The following is a 16,787-nucleotide window of genomic DNA, read 5'->3' on the forward strand; positions in this document are numbered from 1 at the left end:
TACCAAGACGGGTTCCCTAAACAAGCTCTTAGATACAAACCTCGGTCAGTGATTTGCGCTATATAAATACATGTACATTTACATTTATAAGTGTTTAGACATGCAACAGTTGATGTTGTTGCACCAAGGATATTGTGCTGGATAACTAAATACTTATAAGGTTCCAAAGGCGAGACCTATTGGCTATGCCAATGCTTGTTACTCATGCAAGCACATTCAAATTCAGGATGTGCAATGTACAAAAAACACTTATTATTAATTTAATAAAATAAAATGTTGCTCCATATATTAAGAATCTAGGCCACATACAAGGGACCGATGATGACTGAAAACTCTTAATTTACCAAAGGCAATTGTCGTCAGGGTGGGGTGCTCAAAGGTTTCTATGATCATGCTTATAAATTATCGCTTTTATTAATTACCTCCCAATACAGGGATATAATCTGATGTGCTAAGGCAAAACACTTCAATGTATTAAACACACTTGAATTTTTGCAGAGATTTTTTGATATTTTTAATGATGTTTGTTGCATGCTTTACATATCAACTATTTTGAAGGCTCGGCTCGCAAGCGAGCTCGCAGAACCAAGCCAGACCCTTGGCTCAGCTTTGGCTCTGCCTCTTAACATGTTAGCTCGCCCACCTCTAGGCATGATAGTAATATATAACCTTACAGATTCTATGTAGAAAGGTTTCTTCATGCAGCAAGAGGAAAAAATAAATATTTAGGTTTAGAAGCACTGCACAGTTTAATTTTAAGATGATAATATTGCCATCACTTTTTTACTTTAACCAAAAACAAAAAACACTACAGAAATCCATAATGTTAAAAATGTATTGTTTTCGAAAGCTTTTGAAAAGGCGTGACATAGCAAGCTGGAAACTTGGAAACTCTGGGAACATTACTGTAAAACAAGCACCGCTTGGTTCCTAATTTTTTTTGATAAGCACTGTTGGGCGTTGAACGTCGAGGGGAGATGGGCAGCGGTCACAGTTGCAACTGCCATCTGCAGACCCATGAGAGAAAGTGCATAAGTGTTGCCAGAGAAGTGCCGCAATTCCCATACGAACCTTCGTGAACACATATATATCCTCGGAAGCTCGAGAAGCGGCATACCGCTGAGGGCATCACACACTACAAAAGTCACTGAATTTTGTAAAGCTCCCACATCAACAATTGGAACCATACAACGTTCCGGTCTGTCCGGCCGAGTTATTAAAAAATGCATACAAGTTCCCTGAGTTCAAATATGTAATTTTGAGCTCATAAACTATAAAAAATTTCCAATCTGTAGTTTCACAGAAAACCGAGCCGGCCACGGAAGAGCATGCCTCCAGTATTTACCAACTTGTTCTACTTCAGCCAGGACCTCGACTAACCGCAATCCATCTCCGGGAGGATTTTGCTCATGGCTGGAGTGACAACAAACAAAAGCGCCGCTTCACCCACACAAGAGAGGCCTGGGGCACTTTAATATCTCAAGTACTGGAGAATGACCTCTCGACTCGCTTCTTCTTGATAGTACCTTCTAAACCCACTGCAACTTTTTTCTGTGCCGACTGCCTAGAGATCAATTTCATGGTTCTGTGGCTTAGGCTGTATGGTCTGTCGTTGTGCAGAAACAGGACTTGCTAAAAAGGGAGAAACACTGGTATCCAATTGGCTTGTTATAGACATCAGTAAGATAAACAAGCGCGCGTGCGGCCGCAGGGGGAGGAGAGAAAGGAGGGGGCCTGCGCCCGATTCCCTTGCAGGAGGGAGCTGCAAGTCGCGATAACATATGGCGCTGCTGCTCGCTCGCGCAAGGGAATCGCCCAAAGTGCACGCGTTGCCATTGAAGGCGTGCACGTTTTTGACCTCAAAACTAACTTGACGGCTAAAGGTCTTTTTCCTAGGCAGAGCATGTGCGCTGATAGGCGAGACCTAAAAACGACCAGGAAGTGCTGCACCAGACCCTGAAAAATTACCACAGTTGGTGATTCGCACACAGCACCACCTGAAATGTCCATCAGCTCCACAGACAACTCCATAACCACCACAACCAAACGATCCAACACTTCAGAAAGAGGCCCAGGGGACAGAGTAATAACTCTCTAAACAGTGGCCTCACTCTTAAATATAGTAGCTTCAATCATCAGAGGAAGACTACATAATTGAAATGGCACAAAACGTTCTCTGGTTAAAATGCACAAAGTAAAAAAACAATCCCACAGAGTCAGACTTGAAAATCACGCAGTTTCAACCAGACTATAATATCACATTTAAGGCCCAGATTTACTAAACTTTAACGCAACGCAACAACGGGAACTTGCTGTGTTGCATTGTGTTAAAGGAAGAGAGCAGAAATGTGCCATAGTGATTGAGATATGGAGCACTTCTGCCCTCTCTTTGCACTGGTGCATTTGTGGCAGCCTAACGCCAATGCAGGCACCCTTACATCACGACTCAAGGGTATATCTTTTGTGGTCAGAATAGTTTTTTGCAAAAAGGAATACCTTTCTGCACAAAAAACTAGTATTAGAGCCTATGTCCTCTTTGCATGTGGACTGCAGAATTAAACACATTTGCAAACAGTAGTAACAAAGAGAAATATGGATATTCTGCTTGCTAGCCAGCCTTAGGTAGGTGCTAACTCAGGTTAAAGACTTTAGTAATCTGGATTTGTTTCAAAACACATTTGTGGATGCACTAGAATGCCCATGCTCCACCAATGTGGCTACTCCTGATGCAAAGTTGCATCCCTTTTTTACAAAGCTACGCAAAGACACGCAAATCAGAATGTGTTTGGTTTTGTAAATCCCAAAATACATTTTGCCTTGTGGTTACACCAAAAAGTGGTCATCCATAATGTAAATGGTAGTAAATATCGGCCCACATATTCTACAAGTATCTCCTCTGCAATCCACCACCAGCTCAAGTGCAGGGAAATATGACAATATAAGGGTACCATTTTGCTAATCAGCACAGCACTAAAACGCTTCTTGCCTATGCCACATGGCAAAGGCCCCTTGCCACGAAAGCAATTGGGGATGAGAGGATCACTAGCAGTGAATTATGTGCTCAATTTGTCATAGGTGAATAAGCAGCGTGCCAGGTGTTTTTAGGACCTTCTAGCGCCTGTGATGAAGGGATGCAGCAGCCCTGAGATAGATGGTCTTAGTATAGTTAAGCCAGGAGCAGTACTAGTTGAGGCCATGACCTCTTGAGGTATGTCCAAGCAACCAAAATATACCTGATGATAGTAAGAGTTTTGAAGAATTAATTACCCCCTGGGTAACCTCTAGAGCTAATTATATTTGTGCATAATTGGTGAGTTACAGATTGCAATTCTTTTTGGAAGTATGTGGAGGCGTTTCATATTTCTTGAGCCATTGTACATTAGGTCAAATGGTGAACCAGTCGAAACGCCAATAATTTCGGTTTTTTCACCATTTAGTTGAAGGTGATTAGAGTTCATCCAATGTTTGACTCACAGCAGTCAAGAGCCAAACAGGCAGTGATGTTTGGTGTATAGGGTATCAAGCTTTGGGGTAATTTGACTTGATCTAGCTGTTTTTGTAACAAGTGAAGATAAAGGTTTTGTTGAAACTGGGTAATACAGTAAAGTACTTGTTTTGTTAAGTTGAGAAAAAGACCCCAAAGGGTGGGAGTGTAATATTTGTAATCATCATGATTCGGTGGCATAGTGCGATGTCAAGGTAAGTGCTTGCTCTCGAGGGATGTATTAGACTGGTTGGCAGATGAGATCATGGACCGCGTCGAAGGATGCAGAGAAGTTACACAGGAGAAGTGCTCCCTCCCATTTCAGTCCACTGTCATGTATGGTTTAAGATGGAAACATATGCTGCTTCTTTGCTGTGACCGTGGACGGATTGAATGCTGAATTACTCTCAGTCTCTCGTAATCACTCAGAGCTGCTTACAGTTGATTGTTTTTATCACATCTATGCTATTACAGGCAGGGACCATTGACCAGGATATCTGTCTTGGACCTACCTCAAAAGTAATGGTCCAGGTTGACCTGTTAGGACTCATCGTTTCTGAACAAGAACCTAAGCAACCACAGACCAGTATCAGACTTATTTATGTGCTTTGGGAAGAAGAAAGTCTGAACATCTAGTAAGCAAGTTACTTATGGGTAGGGAATCTAGAGCCTTACTGAGAAGCTTCTTTGTTCATCAGCTTGCTCAGAAACATCATCTGGAAGTTGGTCGGCAGTGGCCAGTGTATGACATGGCTGGCCTTACCTCTTGTAAGCCCGTTTAACATATGCTTTCTTTTGGAAAATGCTAGACAATAAAGATTTATTTAGGATGGCTCTGGCAGCTGCAAGAACTAATAACTGGATGTCTTTGAAGGTTCACGTGACTGATTGGGGAGCCAGATTAGCCACATGAAAGACAAGTAGTTAGAGATCTAATAATATGAGGTTGGTGAAGGTGAGATGAAATTTTCAAGACCAGGGAAAACCTGGTCTTAAACATGCGAAACAAGGAGAAATGCTTCATTTCTCCTCGTTTTTGCTGTTTCCAAGAGTGCTGCCTAGTGCAGCACACATAGAAACAGCAAAACAAAATTGAGTGTTTATGTGCAGGAAGGTGTGCCTTCCTGCACATAAACAATAATTTTAAATCAATTACGTTTTGCAACTTCTATGTGTGCTGCATTAAACAGCACATATAAAAGTTACAAAACGCCATTTAAATATTGTTTATGAGCAGGAAGGGACACCTTCCTGCACATAAACAATCTTCCATGCAACGCAGACCCCCTTGCACTATGGTGCAAGGGTGCCTGCATTGGAGCTAGACAGCTAAATTTAGCTCCAGCGCCGGGGGAAAAGCAGGGCTGCACCACATTGTTGTGGATATGGTGCAGCCATGCATTTCAGAAGTGGCTAAGCGCAGCGTTAATCCAAGGAGGCTAACGCCACGCTCTGACACCTTATTGTACATATGCCCCATTGTGTGCACTGTAATCATTTTATTAGATCAGTCTACCTTCTACAGATGTTAAGCCAATGATATTGCTTCCAACTTGCACTACAATGTGCAGAATCTCCAGCCTCAAACATTCCGGTGGTCTAATGTATATTTTAAGATCACAAGAGTAGTAAACATGAAGTGGGAGAGCACAAACCTAACATGGGAACCGGGAATATAAGACCTCTAATAACACATTACCTGATAGAAAAAAAGGAAATTACAATCTAAAGCAGGAATGTGTCCTGCTTCAATTCAAAGAGATGTGGATGGCTATGCTGAAGAATATTACAGCAATGCATTTAAATGAAAGAACGTCAATTAGCATTCTTTGAAAAAGTGTTGCATTTGCGTTTCTTTTCAGGGAACAAACCATTATGTCAATTAGTAAATACATTTCTATTATTAGATTGCTTTCTCACAAAGCGATTGAGAGACTAATTATAATAATCAAGGTATTTTTTTAATGATTTAACGTAGACGAGCTGCAATATCATAATGATACTGATTTAGTTAAACTTTGATTAAAATGTGCCTAGTTTATAAAACAAATATTGAACTTTTGTCATTTGCATAATGAAATAGTTAAATATTATTGCTGAACTTGTTATTTCAAGCGCAGTTTCTGAACCACACAAAACACAGAGAAGTTTGGAACTCAGTGAGATGGAATTCTTTTTTAATGTATTAAAATGAGGCAGACTGTATTGGCATTCTGGAAGTACGGAGATTGGAGAGCTCCAAAAAATGGTAGACATTTATATTTTACAGCGGCGGCCGGTGCAGGTAAGCGTGGTGTGGCAGTGAGGTGCGGAGCGGAGCGGGAGGGGGTAAGTCGACAGGATAGGTCAAATTAAATAAATAGATACATAATTAAAACATATGCCATTGTCTCCCGACTCCACACCCCTGCCTCGCCTCACCCCTTTCCAACACACCACCACGCTTACCGGCACCGGCTACAACTTATATTTTGGGTATTTGAAGGTACAAGACATGCATGTCAGGCACTTACATATTACAATTTCTGAATCACTAACATAGAAGATGCTTGTCCATGGCTGAAACACTGGTAAACAGAGCAGAGGTTAACAAAAATAGCAAATGTAAGGCATGAGATGAGAATTGGTAGCATTGCTATAGTGTAAGAGATAGTTAAAGTCACATGGATATTCTGCTTAATATTAAAACGTTAAATAAGGGTTTCATTAAATTGGTTGTGTATTTGCAAGGGTGGCCAGTCTTTTATGGAGTCGTCCTTGGAAACCACTAGAAAGGGTTAATGATTGTCACGGAAAGTGCAGATGGTAAATATAAGTTGACAACTTAACTATTCACTGTGCTTTTTGTATATTTTCAGTTACAGGACAGGGAAGGGTTAAATCAGACTTGCAGTGATTTTGCATTGCCTTCTTCTGATCATTTAATTAGAGACATTACTTGACGAGCAAACAATGTAAGTATAACTTGTACAATGATATATTTTAATCAGAGCTTATATATATATTTGTGTAACCATGTTCTGTAGATGAATAACAATAATTGTAATTTCTACGCGAGTAATTGTGCAGTATGCATTTTCCTAGGGTAGCTTACCTGAGGTGTCTTCATTTTTTAAGAATTTGTAACTTTTTTTGGTCCCACTACAGTCACAAGAAAGCAGTGATAAAATGAGGCAAGGGGTCCGAACCCCCCCGCCCCCTCCCCTCCCCCCGCCCGTGTTACCAGTGGATAGTCACTGCATGCCTCTCCATACCCAATGCTGTTGTCTAGATAGCTCAGGTTTCAGGGGCACAAGTTGAGATACAGTTTCAATACACCACACGGACTGGGCCTGGTGGTGGTTATTCCTTATATATCAGTATCCAGAACTCCTGGAATGAACTCCTGGAATGATGTGCCATAAGGAGCGAAGGGAAAGTACATATATGAGATTGCCCCCATCCATCCACGTACAACCCATACTAACCATCCACAGTTAAGCAGAAGAATGTCGAGGTGCCCACCTCTTTCATTTAGGTTAACCCATTAAATGTGGACAGTATTTTGCTAGGTAGACTAGCATTTCAGTTTCTCTTAGAAGTCAGTAACTCTTAAGAAAATGCAAAGTTAGTGTATTTCAGTTGGTCCCATGTTTACCTGGTGAAGGGCTTCCTCAATGTTGCAAGCTGAGAAATGGATTCACTCACCTAAACTAGGAAAGAAAAATGAAACAATAGCAAAATATTCAATATATAAAAAAAAACAAGAGTTGTTGAGCATTCGAAATTTGTTCTTCCTTTTCATTGTATTGTGTATGTCTTATAATGTAAATAGCTTTAAGAATATACTTTAAAACGAAATTAAAATACCAAGTAAGAAACCAAATGGAATCATATGCCAGAGACAAAGTAGAGCAAACGAAAAAGGAAAAAGGACCTATTAGTCTACCCCCTTTTCTTTGGTCGCTAGGCCCACTTTCAGCATATAATACCTTTCAGGAAAAAAAAGAATAAAAAGCTCCTGCACTGTCGAACTGCATTAGGTTTCAAAGCCATATTTCTGCAGGATTGTTCTAGGAAATGTACACTTTTTTCTGCAAAAATAGAGAAGGCCAGTGCCTAGTTTTGTATTTTGAAAGTCGGTCGAAGGGAGTAATCACGACATCCTTAAGGGTCAGTCATATACAACTCACCTGCCTCTTGTTCCCTTCACTAATACTGGAAAACCAATGACACGTCGAAGTGTGAATGTAGATGTTAAAAATTCGCACCATTTTTCAAAATAACAAATTGATCGATAGTAAAAATGTTCTTAACATTTAACTATTTTTTTATTTACATTGAATTCATTTAAGAATGTATTCTAATTTCCACTATTATTATTGAGCGCCTGACCAGAGACAGTGGGAAAGAGGAAAGAGCATGGCTGAGGTACATCTAGGAGAACACAGGTGTAGACACTGGCTCTGCAGGCGGTGCCTTTGCATTACAAGTCCATGGTGCCAAATATGTGCTTTCTGATGCCAATAAAAGCAGCCAAGTTAAAATATATATTTAGTTGAGACAAATCTAGACTTTTAAAAAAAGTTTTGCACTCTGGTGAAGAAAAGAACAGAAGCCCTCATTTTCAGTTTGGCAGACATAAGGATCACCTGCCCCGCCAGAGCCTCTGCGACCTCCACCATCAGAAATACTTCACTGGATGGCCGTCTGCTAAATGGCTGTCAAGTCATAGTGACTTTTAGCCATCCTATTTAGGGTGTTACGATCACCACTAGATTTCCCTTGTCTGGGACCTCTATGAGATGCATGCTCAAGGCTGCCACGCATCAAGCTGCATTCCCGGACAGGGAAATCGCTTAATATCTCTGTTATAATTGACTTATATTTTTCCTTACTCTGGCTGTGTCTTCCCTGTTGCTCAGCTAGTATGTGTGTTAGAATGCCTGATGACCCTATGGAATGTTTGAGTGCCTGGCTTGATTGTAGAATGTCAATTGATGGCAGGCAGGCCGAGCGGAAGGGAGGCTGCTCCTGGTGGGTTAATTTCCATCTACCTATCTTCTTCTAATGATCTTAACCTGGAACTAAGATTTAATAAATCCAACCTATTTTATACACCTGGCTCAAAGGACTTTCAATTACCACAATCTCTCACACTGACTGCGCTGCGCTATTGATTCATTTGTGTTTTTTAAGGACAAACTCCTACTTTGGAAGCTAATTCAAAAAGACAAAAAAAAGTGTGCTAAGCTGGTGCAACAAATATGGCGCCCGCTCGCCAAACATTTGAGCCTTTATAGCAACTGCAACATCATAATTCGCTCTGAAGCCTTGGTGATTCCTGCTGGAAAGGTGTGGATCTCCAAATCAGGAAAGATGCCTCACACAAGGGAAGAAGGGGCAACAGCCTCTGTTGACCTGTTGGGTCGTCTGACCACCTGTCAACCTCTTGAAGAGATCCAAAGAATTTAGGGTCAGATGTAGGTGAATTCAATTTAGCGAGTCCTTAATAGCGATTTTTACCGATCGCTATTAAGGACTCTCAAAATTGAATGTAGGTAGGAATCACAAAAATATTTGCGATTCCTTAAGATACCTTAATTGCGAATCGCAAATTGAGATTCACAATCAAGGAATACCATCCCATTCATTCCTATGGGCCAAGAGGCCCATAGGAATGAATAGAATTTGTGCCCCCAATTTGCGAGTAACCAAGAGGCACTCGCAAATTGTGGGGCCCAATTTCAAGGGTGCAAGGGTTCCCAAAGGACAGCCTGTTGCACCCCTGAAATGTGCATGTGTGCACATGTGGTGCACATACATGCCGTAAGGGCATGTATGTGTGCCACATGGCACCCTGTAAAAAGCAAAAAATTGCTTTTCTAAATGAAATTGCAAAATACCACCAACTTGAAGTTGGTGGTATTTTGCAATTCCTTAAGGCAAAATCACAATTTGGGATGCCTACCAGCATAGCATTTAGGGAATCGCAAATTTAACTTCTATAAATGCTTGTGCAAAATAAGGAATCGCAATTTTTGCGATTCCTTATTTTGCATGAGGGTACCTACATTGCTCCCAGCCAAATTGTGATCGCAAACGCTGAAATACTGCGAATTTCAGTGTTCGCGATCGGAATTTGACTTCCTACATCTGGTCCCATAAATGATATGCCACTCGCTCTAAGATTCCCTGTAAACATTAACAAGTAGCACGCTTCAAGCATTTTAAACTGGTACCACCCTGGTTGGCAGTTGTGCTCTACTGACGATAGGCTCATGAAGGTTCCTAGGTTTCGCACATCCAGTTGGGGGGACCGAATCCTTAGCTACGGAACAGCTAAATTATGGAATACGCTCCCAATGCATAATAGGTTAGCAAAATTGCTATCCTCCTTCAGAAAGAGTCTTAAAACCTGACTGTTCCAGAATTAGAGCAGAATCCCCTGGGCTCACATTTAGGTTCAGCACCAAGACACCTCCGGGTATTTGCACACTCAATAAGTTAAATTAACATAACATAACATACCATAACATAACTTGGATATTACCTTAGAAATAAAAAAAAAACAGCCTAAGCATCATATGGAGACATCCCCAGTTTGCACGCAACAGAAACCAACATGGCTTAGAAGGAAACACTGGGCGTGTAGAATAAAACATGTACATCTGTTATTCTAGAAAAAGATGTTAAATCGAAGGAAAATATGGTCTTGGAGAAAGATAGGCAGGAATATTTAGATCGGGTATGAGTATGCGTAGCCTGTGTAAACCTAGCAGGTCTGATCTTTTAACTCCGTTCAGGTAGTACTTTAAAGTAAACACTCTGTTGAGATGAGATTTTTCCCTTAAAAGACAAGTCTACACTTTGCATATTGTGGCTAACAGGACTACAGTGACTAGGGCGTGTGCTGCCAGATAAGGAGGGGCTTGTTTTGTTTGGATCATGTGCGAGTTTGAAGCAATGGATGCTTCACTCAATAATAACCCCCACCGGCCAGAAGTGCAGGCTCGAAACTGAGCACTGCCGCAGACGGTGACGCAACCACAAGGCTAAGCCAGGAATGTCAGCATTTCCTGACATTCCATGTAGGCCTACGGAAGGTGATAACAGAACCCAGTGGCCGGGGCATGTTTTCTTCAGATAGTAAGAAAGTGCTTAGACTAGCATTTATCTAGTGGCCTTTCCAAAGTGCTGAATTGTCCTAACTGTTGCAAAAAAAATGTTTTTTTATTGTTCGTGGGGGTTTTCGAAGGCGCTGCATTTCACCTTAAAATCTCAAAGCAATTGGGATACAGTTGCCTGTAGCAGGGAAATAGTTAATTGTTAGATATGTGATGGAAATAAACAATCATCGGGTGATGATGTTATCAATCATTAAGTTCTCTGATCCTAATATCGCATCACATGCTGATAGTGTCTTGAAGTGGAGGAAGTGTCGTGGGAACTGAAGCTTGGGGTGGTGATGCTCTGTGGAAATGCCTCACATGTCGTGGCTCTGGGCAGTAAATAGGGCTGGGGTAGAGTCAGTCACATGTCATGTCAGCAATCCTAGAAGCTGCTGGAAGTGGTGACCTTTGGTTAGGCATGTTTCCAGGTGGTTTCAGCACAAAATGATTTGGCATGGGTAGCACGAGATCTCACTACCTATGCAACACTTTGTTGCACGTGCCTTTTCTGCAGCCCAGCTGTAATGAAGTTAACCTCCATGTAACGGCACAAAATAATACTATTATTATTATCGTGGTAAAAAAAGCTATTAGTAACACGTTGAAGGATAACACAAAGTGACATGTACACACCACACCAGGTGTTAGCAGCCTCTCTCCTGCTACAGGCTACAATGACAGCAAACGTGAAGGCTAAGTAAGGTGGCATAGCAGAAAATACAAGAGAGGAAAGCAGGCCTTTACCCTTCTTTAGACAGTACACCCATACATGATTTGGACTCTGTGGGCCATCAAAGCCATGGGGCATTTGTGCCACTTTACTTGATTCGAAGTGGGCAAACAATGCCATGTGACCACAATACAAAGCACAGACAAGAAATGTACAGAGAAGCAAGAACAAAGCAAACAGGTCTGTCAGACCAGCTATGATATTTGTTGTGAATTATTTTCCTCATTATATGTTTACAAGCCTACATAAGATAAAATAAAAGAATAAAAGTCATATAAAAGAAATAATGTCATCTAAATGTGTCAGCCATATGCTTGCATATTAAACATCACACCCAGTGGCACTGTCTCAAACGTTGCTGAGGTTAATAGAAATATAAAACATAAATAATAAAAAGAGAGAAAGGACAAACAATAAATAAGTAAACAAATTAAATAAACGAATTTCGTTGCACGCCCTGCATCGCAAAATGCGATGCAGGGCACGCTACGAAATTCGTTTTATTAATTTAATTGTTTACTTACCTGCAATCATCCATATTCCGATGTTTACCACCCCCCACCCTGCCCCTCCCCCGCCCCGCCTGTCTGCCCCACGGAACTCCCTCCATGGGCCACGGCTGTGTTCTATAAAATCTATGCAAATATTTAAAGTGAATCAATCGCAACTTATAGTTAGGGGAGAGTTCAGTGAGCTGTCTACAGCAGAAATCCCACTGGCTTCAGTCAACGGAGTTGAAAGTTCGCTGTTCCAGTGTTGCAGGGATTTAGGTGTCACCAACGGGGCAGTTTGTAGCATATGTGTGTACAGTCGTGTGATGAGTTTAAGAGGAGACGGGGATCTCAACAAGTTCTCCAGTGTGGACAGAGGCGGAGGAGCCATCGAGAACCCCTCCCAAAGTTGGCAGCACGCCGCACATAGCTTATGATATAAGAAAAGCTCAGCAAATGTCACCGCTTGCCCCTCATCTGCTTCCGAGGGGGGTCTGAACGTGTCTCCTGGATACAGGTCGGCGAACTTTTGGAGTTTCAACTTTCGTTCCAGTGTTTTTACTGACACTATCCTGAAAGCAAGACAGCATTGTATTCTGTGCTAAAGGAATGGAAGGGGTGTATAACACTGGGATAACCACTCTCCTACGCAATTCGTCCCATGCCCAACGTAGTGTCCCAGAGGTGTCTATATTTCTGCGTGGACTACGCGGCGTGTGATAAATTGCTACCTTAAGCGGGAAAGGAGCCATCGCATCAGTCTCTACCACTACACGGGGTTGGAAAGGCGTCGGGTGGATCCAATAATGCAAAAATTGAGCCTGGGCACATAGTGCGTAGAGATGCATGTCTGGAGCACATAGACCACACTGTTTCAGCTGAAGCGTCAACAGGTCCCAGGAGGTTCAAGCTTGCCCACCTGCCCATGCCAGGGAGACCATCTGTGACTTCAGGGTGTTGAAAAAATGCTGTGTAAGAGGAATCGGTATGTTAACAAATAAGTACAAAAACTTCTGTAGAATAACCATTTAAGCCAATGATATCTTTCCGGCCAGGGACAATGGTAACCCAGACCATACCTTAACCTTCTCCTCCAACCACGTGATAGCCCACCCATTATTCAACTTCCACACCTCCTGTGTATCTCGACTTATCCAAACCTCCAAATATTTAACCGCCCCAGCCTCCCATCTCAGGGGGAACTGAGACGTCACCGGGGGCGTACCATCAGTCAACGGAAAGTCACCGACTAGGCCCAGTCGATAAAGACACCAAACAAACCTCCAAACCAGATAAATTCCCTCAAAATGAGATCTAAGTTTTCCTCCGGATTGATAATGTACAGAGTCACATTGTCTGCGTATAGTGAAATAAGTAGGCTCCGGGAGATGAACCCTACACCTCGGCCAGTGTGATGGTGCCGGATGTGGGCAGCCGAGGGCTCCATCGCAATCGCAAAGAGCAAAGGAGAGAGGGGGCACCCCTGCATAGTACCTTGCAAAATAAGAAAGGGGTCTGAAAGCAAGCCATTCACCTTAATCCGAGCACTGGGTAGAGTATATAGCAGCCTGATGCAGTTGATGAAGAGTTGACTAAACCCCATGCTGCCTAAGATTGCAAACAGATATGACCATTCAAATGTATCAAACGCCTTGGTGCCGTCTAAAAACTCACCCGCAGCACGGACGTCTAGGTGCAAATAATGCAGCACCGAAAAGATAGTTCTCAAATTATGAGAGGTCGACCTCCTGGAATGAATCCCGATTGGTCAGGGAATGCAATGATGGGAAGCAGGGGCTGCAACCTGTTAGCAATTAGCTTGGCTAGGAATTTAACATCCACATTTATCAATGATAATGGCCAATAGGAATCTATCTCCGTTACCGGCTACCCAGGTTTTAGGAGCGTGATGATGATGGCTTCTCTCATGGATTGAGGTAGCACTTCGTCTTCCAAAGCTTCTCCATGTACTGCCAACAGCCGGGGTGCTAGCTCCTCCACATAGGTTTTATAAAAAGACGTAGTCAGACCATCAGGCCCGGGGCCTTATCTAGTGGTAAGCTTTTTATAACCTGGGCTACATCCTCCACTGTAAACGGGAGATCTGTATACTCCCTATGGTTGTGGTTGAACCAGACCAGTGCTAGTGAATCAAGGAAACGTTGCAGCCCCTTAGGGCATGTCTTCTGGGTGGTAGTGTATAAATGAGAATAAAACATAGAGAACGCGTCTAGGATTCCCGCATGGCCACAGATAGTGACAGCTTGTGAGGTTTGTATTTCATGAATGAATGCAGTCGAACGGGAGGGTCAGATCATACCAGCTAGTCTGCGGCCTGGTCTATTGCCTTCCCCATACCGCCGCGCCTCAGCATATCTCCCCAAGAACTTAACTTCACGTTGAGTCTCCTCTGCAAAGTCTAACAGTTTGGATTTCAGAAGAGCCATGGTTTGAGGCTCATTTGTGGAGTAGAATTGCTCTTCAAGCTCCTTTATCTGGGTTTCCAGTGAGGCAATCGTGCCCCAATAGCTTTCAATACTCCCGCCTGCCTGGCAATGCACTGACCCCTGAAAACTACCTTGAATGCCTCCAATAGTGAATGCTTCAGTAGCTACTCTGCCCGTATTAAGGGCAAAGTAATCCATAATGGCCGTCCATATTTCCTCCTTGAAGGCTTCATCGAGTAGGGCATTTGATGGGAGGCGCCAGGAAAAAGCATGGGGAAACAAACCAGGGAGCAACAGTTTTAATAAGCATGGGGAGTGATATGACAGGGAGCACGGCAAATACAAAATGTCAGTGGTTCAAGCAGCAATATCCCAGGATACTAACCAGTAGTCCAAGCGGGACCAAGCACTCTGGTGATCAGAAATACATTTGCCTCCCTTCACTAAGGGGTGTCTACTATGCCATATGTAAAGGAAATCCCCATCCCACACTATGGAATGCAATGCGGCACTGGCAGCCGGGTGTAGGGGGTGAGCTGCACCCTTTCTGTCCATGTCATCATCCAGGATAGCATTAAAATCCCCTCCCCACAATATGACATTACAACCTGTCGCTCTGATCTTGGCCCAAATATTCTGAAAAAATGTTGGGGAGTCTACATTTGGGCCATACACTGCTACAATAACCAGAGAAACCCCTCCCAGCATGTATGCGGATATACCTCCCCTCGGGATCTCCATGTACCTCGCCCTCCCGCCAGTCCACCCCCTTCTGACCAGCACAGCCACTCCTCGTGCATAGTTAGAGTAGATAGAAGAGTACACATTCCCCCCACCTGTTATGCTTCAGCCTCTGTGATGGTGTTACATTTAAATGTGTCTCCTGCAGTACACACACGTCGATATTATGTCTGGATAAATAAGCATGTACGAGTCTAGATTTCCTGCTATCATTCAGCCCTCTTATGTTCCATGTAATAACATTTTGTGTTGCTGCGTGACTACGTATACAGTAACCTGTCTGAAGTGGTGTGAGCGTAGGAGGCACATCTGCTTCCAATTACAGACTATGCGTTCTGAACAACAAGATGTAAACATACTGGCAATGAACAAAAAAACATTCCCTACCCTCCACCCACCTCCCACTCCAACCCCCCAATCAGGTTGTAGAATAAACAACACAGTGGTATAGGGAACCTTCCCATGGGGGAGCAGCGACACCAGCAAACTTCCCTGTTCGTATAGGGTGGCCAGGAGTACTGCGAAGAGTGTTACAGATCCAAACCTATAATACTAAATGATACAGAACAACGACTCATTGCGCAATCCGGAACCCACAACAGCAGATCAGACAGCACCTCCCCAGGCCAGTATCAAACTTCAATGCAGACTTCTCATCTGTGAAGAAGTGGGCTGTGCCATCATACAACACTTTCAGCTTGGCAGGGTATAACAGGGAATAGGGGATCTGTGCCTGCAAAAGGATACGATTGGCTGTGAGAAATTCTCTTTGTGCCGCCTGTACAGCAGGGGTAAAAACCAGGTAGAATGAAATAGTATTCCCATTGTGTGATATTTGACCCTTCTTTCTAGCCAGTCGCAGGATAAGATCCCTGTCTTGATAATTCAATAGATTTGCCAGGATTGGCCGAGGCGTTGCCCCAAATGGGTCCTAAGGATCTATGTGCCCTCTCCACCACAAATACAGGTGATAGGTGGGGATTGAAGAGTTCGTGAAATAGATCCACTACAAAGTTCTTCATTTTGGATATGGCAGTAGGTTCCGGGATACCAGTAATACGTAGGTTGTTTCTACGCGACCGTGCCTCCAAATCTTCATTCTTAGCCCGAATAATTCCCAGTAGCTTGTCCATATGCAATAGCTGTTCCTTAGTTTCAACGTGAAACTCGTGAAATTCAGTATGGCGGTTTTACAGGGCATCAAGACGGGTCTCGTGCACAGCCACCTGGGTCTTGACCGAGACCAGTTGCGTAGTCAGGGTGTCTAGCTTTGAGTCTATGTTTTGCAGGCTGGAGCGCATCTCCAACTTGAGGTTGCATAGGTCTTCACCGTGGTCCTCCGTAAGCATGTCTTGTTGTCCGTCCATCTGCGCATCCGGGTTGGATTCAGTATGGTGCGTAGCACGCTTGTTGTCAAAAGTAAGCTTTGGTTGCTTACTGTCTTGCTTACCCATGGTGCAAAGGCAGTAAGGAGGTATAGAATAAAGGGACGATCAGCCCTCACTCAACGCGTCTGGTCGCCACTCAGCACAAGCACGAATATCTTCAGCCGTGTCCCCCAGCACACACGCGGGTCCTCCGCACGTCCCCAGGGGTCCGTTGCATGGTCTCACTGTAGATGTTGGCTACCCTTAGAGATCAACTCCACAGCTGGCAACGCCACAGAGCGTGGACGTCATGTATGGCTATACATGTGCTAGATGAGCGCAGCACCACCAATGGTCCACAGAGGAGCTGATAGGA

Source organism: Lissotriton vulgaris, chromosome 2_1 (assembly GCF_964263255.1).
Source record: "Lissotriton vulgaris chromosome 2_1, aLisVul1.2, whole genome shotgun sequence".
NCBI lineage: Eukaryota > Metazoa > Chordata > Amphibia > Caudata > Salamandridae > Lissotriton > Lissotriton vulgaris.